The sequence below is a fragment of the Octodon degus genome, unplaced genomic scaffold, assembly GCF_000260255.1.
Source record: "Octodon degus isolate 3935 unplaced genomic scaffold, OctDeg1.0 scaffold00210, whole genome shotgun sequence".
Lineage (NCBI taxonomy): Eukaryota > Metazoa > Chordata > Mammalia > Rodentia > Octodontidae > Octodon > Octodon degus.
The window spans coordinates 112513-118512 of NW_004524786.1; the positions used below are offsets into that span (position 1 = coordinate 112513).

At 39.9% G+C, this 6000-nt stretch overlaps 1 protein-coding gene and 1 non-coding gene across 16 annotated transcripts in view; one reads left to right on the plus strand and one right to left on the minus strand.

Annotated features, from left to right (window-relative positions):
* Magi1 (membrane associated guanylate kinase, WW and PDZ domain containing 1) overlaps window positions 1-6000 on the plus strand; it is a 660109-nt gene that overhangs the window by 23751 nt on the left and 630358 nt on the right. The window lies entirely within an intron of this gene.
* LOC111813672 lies at window positions 1905-2012 on the minus strand. The gene has a single exon (XR_002818865.1). It is a non-coding gene; the product is annotated as a U6 spliceosomal RNA (small nuclear RNA).

The window sequence follows — 6000 nt, forward strand, 5'->3', positions numbered from 1 at the left end:
CTCTCTCTAATAAAAAAATAAAAAAAAATTAATAAAAAAAATTCTTCAGTTTAACACTCTGGGTTTTTATCATCTTTCCTGGCATTACAACCTACTCTTACATTTTATGGAGCAGAATTTGTTGGACCAAATTATATGCAGTGGATTTAATAGAAAGTCATTCTAAGTATGTACGCTGTTTCTCTTAGATCTCTTAACCTGCATTTAGTCACCATTCTCTGTAGGAAGCTAGAAGTGATTATGGAGCAATTATATGATCCTTGAATTTTTAGTATTCTAGAATGATTGATGAGAAGATAGAAGGATAGAAAATGCATATGGCTGCTGTCCAGTAAGCTATATGTCAGGGTAGTTGCCTGCCTTTGTCAGGTTTTTTCTCCTACTGATTATTGTGGTTACAAATACAGTTGAAGTTCATCCACTTAGACATCCATTGCTTATTGATTTTTAACTTTTTTTTGGAGATGGGGGTCTATGTGGCTCATGCAGACCTAAAACTTGCTGTGTAATTCAGGGTGGCTTCAGATTTACAATCCCCTTGCCTATCAGGTGCTGGGATTACTGTCGTGCCACTCCCATGCCACTTACACATTTTAATTATACTTTGTATGCTGTAAATTATGTTGTATGTTTTTGATTTTTAATCATTGTTAAATATCACAGTTACAGAGCAGCTGACACTTGCATAGCCTTTCCCATGTGCATTGTTTGTTAGAAATTCTCTTAACTCATTTACTTCTTAGTCATTTTACAAATGTGGATATTGTAATTACTCCCATTTAATAAAGGAGGAAATTGAGGCCAAGAGGAGTTAAGATATTTTCTTTTTTTTTTTTTTTTTTTAAATTTTTTTTTTTTTTTTTATTTATTTGAGAGAGAGAGAGAGAGAGAGAGAGTGTGTGTGGTGTGTGTGTGTGGCCAGCTCAGCCCACCAGGGGGCGGGGCTGGCTGGCATGTGGTGCTGGGGGATTGAACCGCGGTCCCTGATGCTTTGCCAAGCTAGTTCCAAGTAGGTGCTTTAGACCACTGAGCCATCTCTCCAGCCCAAGAGGAGTTAAGATATTTTCTACTATTGCTTTTAATAGTAGAGATGGAAAACCAACTAAATTCTGAGAGTCCGGGGATGGTGTTTGTTCTCACCAGCCTGGGAAGTGGTTGATGAAGAAATCAAAGTTTTCTGGGCCTGAGGAACTTTTCGAGCATCCTCAGAACCAGAGATTTATGCTTAATTTTTTTCAAGAGATAGGGTCTTGAGCAGGGGAGTTAGCTTGGTGGCATAAGTGCCTGCCTGGCAAGCTCAGGGTCCTGAGTTTGATTACTAGTACTGCATGCTGTGCTGGCCCTGGAACCTGGAGTGTCCTGTGCCAGCCCCAGAGCCAGGTGTGGTGGTGCGCACCTGTAATCTCAGTGCTGGGGAGGCTGAGACAGGAGGATCACTATGAGTCTGAACTGCATAATGAGACCCCGTATCAAATAAATAAAAAAATAAATAAAAACTAGAGAGATAGAGTCTTGCTCTGTGGCCCAGGTTGGCTTCCAACCCTTGGATTTAAACAGTTCTTCTACCTTAGTTACTTCAGTAGCTGAGATCATAAGTATGTGCCACTGTGGTTGCCTTGTTATAAAAATGACCAAATTATTAATTTATCAGTATATATGAATCATTATATCTTTCAGGAAGTTAGGACAGGCCCTGGAAATGGTGTGATAATTCAGCATGGCTGTCTATTGTACTTGCATTTTCTAAGTGGTTCAGGACCTCTTATTCAATAAGATGCTTGTGTCTCAGTTCCCCTTTTTTTTTTTTTTTTTTTTTTGTGGTACCAGGGATTGAACTCAGGACTCTGCGCTTGCCAAGCAGGCACTTAGTCTACTGAGCTATCTCTCCAGCCCCCTTTTTTTTGCGGTTCAGTTTCCTCATATGTAAAGGGCTGTGTTATCCTTGTTCCGGGGCCATGCTAATCTTCTCTGTATTTTTCCAATTTTAGTGTATGTGCTGCTGAAGTGAGCACAAGGCTGTGTTAATAGGTGGGAAGACTGCAGGAATTCAGTGAGCAATTATCAGTTATGAATCTACTGAGCCCAGGCAACTGTCATGAGACTGTCATCTCTCTACTCTTCGGTATTTTCTAGGGTCCTGTGGGTTGAGCATTTGTAGTCATCCACTGTGGGGCCAGAAGTTCCTGACATAGTATCATAGGCAGGGCTCACCTTTAAATTATTCTTTAAACGGTGCTGGTGCCCAGCTGTGTTTGTTTCCTTGGGGTTGGTGAGGAAGCTGCACTAGAGCTGTATGAGCATGCACTTGGACCCGAAGGGTGCATGATGGGGTTAGGCCTAGAGTCCATCGACCACAACAGGTCTGGATGGGCATTCCCTGAAGACATGGCATTCTTCCCCTGTCCTCTGTGCTCATTTATTTTATTTTACTGTTGTATTTTGGTGCTGAGGATAGAACTCAGGGCTTTTTGCCTGCTAAGCATGTGCTCTATCAGTGAGCTACATTCCCAGAGTCTTCGTTTATGTTTACATAAGATGTATTTCATCATTAGAGGGGAGATTGGTGGTAACAGTTAAGACATAGGGATGGCTGAGCAATGTTTTTCCCCTCAGTGAATCCAGGCCATGCAGATAGGGAAGCATCTGTATGTTTTGTGAGAGTTTCTTGGTAGAGTTAGGAACTGGCCTTTCTGTGTAATTGATATTTGACGCAGTGTGGGGTACCAAGAGTCTAGGCTCTGTGCTTAAGTAGCTGTGGTTCTCAATCCCCTAGTACTCTGGCCTTGGGTAATATTTATAAACTGTAACTCTAAAGCTTTTTTTTTTTTAATCAGAAAGTGTCCACCTTTTGGAATTAGTAATAAGCACTAAATGACATAACACATGAGAGATATTCATTAGAGTGCCTTTTACATAGTAAACACTCAATAATTATCACCTGGGGCTGGAGAGATGGCTCGGTGGTCTAGAGCACCTACTTGGAACAAGCTTGGCAAAGCACAGGGACCACGGTTCAATCCTCCAGCACCACATGCCAGCCGGCCGCGCCCCCTGGTGGGCTGAGCTGGCCACACACACACACACACACACACACACACACACACACACACAATAAATGTTAAAAATAAATAAATAAAAAATATTTAAAAAAATAACTATCACCTGCTGTTGATATTATTTTACTCAGTGAATAACAGTGATCAGTGGGTCTGTTCAATAAAACATACATTGTGATTTCTATATGCAGAATAATGTAGGCTCTGTAAGACTCAAAGTTGAGTGAAATATGACTTGAAGAGATCATAATTATTACGCAGGAACCAGTGAAATTGTTACCTTTTCTTTCTTTCCTTCTTTTTTTTTTTTTTGGTGGAACTGGGGATTGAACTCAGGCCCTTGCACTTGCCAGGGAAGTGCTTATTCCACTGAGCCATCTTCCCAGCCCGTTACCTTTTCTTGATCTCTTCTTACATGTTAAATGTTTTCTGTGCATTTGCTCACCTAGTTTTCAAAATATACCTTGGTACTGTTCTAAAGTCCTAGCTTACAGATATGAAAACTAAATCCCCAAAGTTAGGGTAGGTGATTGGGCCCAAGTAAGTAGTGGAACTTGGAAATTTCTTTTGGTCTTGTGTATGCATGTAGTCACAATTGTCTTTGTCTCTATTATCTTGAATTCACTTTGGACTGTAGTTTGGGCTTTGGAGTGGGGAAGGGGAAATAAACGATGGTGTGGCATTACCCGGGTAACAAGATGATGTGAAGATTGTTTGCCAACAGTTGGGTTTGGACAGAGTTCGCTGAGGAGGTTATATTTGTCACTAGTAGTATATTCATGGGGACAGGATGGCATGCTACTCTGAGTGGAGAGAATAGCAACAGCAGTGGCTTGAAGGCATTGAAAATTCTTAGTGTGCCTTAGCCCCAGGGTATCCAGAGTTGAGGGAGCATGTAGAGACATAGTGGAACAAGATAAGCTCTTTCCTTTACCAGTCTTGCAGAATTCACTAGTCTTGAAATGGCTTAATAAAGCCTCTTTGAAGAGCATATGAGAATAGTCTATTAAAAATGGTAACAGGGCTGGTGAGATGGCTCAGTGGTCTAAAGCACCTACTTGGAACAAGCTTGGGAAAGCACAGGGACCGCGGTTCGATCCCCCAGCACCACATGCCAGCCAGCCCCGCCCCCTGGTGGGCTGAGCTGGCCACACACACACACACACACACAATAAATAAATAAATGTTATTAAAAAAAAATGGTAACATTTTAGCATTTCCACTACAACAAATCTTTTCTCTGGAAATACTCAAACCCATAAAAGATATAAGTAGGGCTTTGTTCTTTGTAGCATTATTTGTAAAGAGAAAAAATTGAGGTTGACTTACATAGGATGTGTTTGTTGAAAACTTATGGCACTTCTCTATATTGGTATATTTGACAGTCTTGGTTAAAGCAGCATGATGAATCTCTGGGCCCTGATAGGTAAACATATGATATAGTAAATGGAAAAGCAAGAGACAGTATCTATTGAATCATTTCAGTATGTAACATACAGCTGACCTAAGTGTCTGTGTTCCTGTGTGCTTTAAACATAGGGATCTGGAACAACATCTCAACCTTTGTTTAGGTTGGATGACTGTGTCCAAGCTGATTTACACGTGTTGTGTTGGTATAATTATTAATAGTGTTCTCTTCAATATGTGGTATCCTGCTTTGAACAGTTATTTATAGTTATTTGGCCTTCCTTCCTCTGAAGATTGGAGTTGGGGCAAGAGTCATGGGAAACTGACTACTACACATGTGATTTAGCATAGTTTATAGCAAGCTTTATGTTTATCAGGTATAATGAGAATGATGCCTCTGCTGCATTATGTAGTGGCTCATTGGTGGGTTGCTACTGCATGGTAAGTAGTAAGGAAGAAGTTATGATTTTTGTCAAATGCATGAGCATCTAAGTTATCAGTGAAATTAGTGAAAATTTTAAGTGAGAGAAGTATGTGGAATTTTCAGATGAATGTCTTTTTCAAAGAACTGGGAATTTTTAATTTCCTTCTTTTGACCCTTAGGTTATTGAATTGAAATGGGAAAAAAAAACTTGAAAAATTATAAAACTGTGGCTTGCTCCACCTCTAGGTTCCTCAACATAAATTTAGACACAATGGGAGTCTAAATTATTAAATGAGCTGCATGCAACCCATTGACCTAGAGTAGGCTTCTGAGTTGGCTAGGTTCCTCTTTTCTTTCCTTCCTAGTAAAATCCCAGAGGAAATGAGTATGAGTGGGAAATAGTTGCAGTTATAAAATAACAGTGATTCATTTACCCGGACATCAATGGGCTGCTTTTGATGTGTCAGGCATTGTGCTAGTTGATTTCACATCTGTCATCTTTTTTATTCTTTACAGAATCTATTTTTTCCTGGTACTGGGAATAGAACTCATGACCTTGCGCTTCCCAGGCAGGTGCTGTGCCACTGAGCTATATCACTGACTGTACAAAAAACCCTCTTGAGTAGAATTAACATCTGTTTCATGCATATGAAAATAGGCTCAGAAAAGCTGAATACCTACCTAGGTTACTTTGGATTCAAATCATGGGCCTATAGTTTGGAATTGTAATGCTTACGCCATGACAAGAGACCCCTGAATCTCAGCATTACTGACATTTTGATGAGGATAATTGTTTGTTTGTTAGAGACTGTGTTGGGTGCTGTGACGTGTTTAGCCATGTCCCTGGTCTCTGCCTACTAGATACAAATAACTCTTACCTTCTGCTTTACACCCCCAGTCATGACAACAAAAGGCATCATTAGACCTTGCCAAAAGTTCTCTGGAGAGTAGAATAGTTGAGAATAACTGTTTTACATCAAAATAGAAGGCTATCATTGAATCCAGATAAATTAAGGCTTAACACTAGGGAAACAAGGTTACAGGGTGAACTCTTTTTTTTTTTTTAATATTTATTTATTTTTATTTATTACATTTATTTATTGTGTGTGTGTG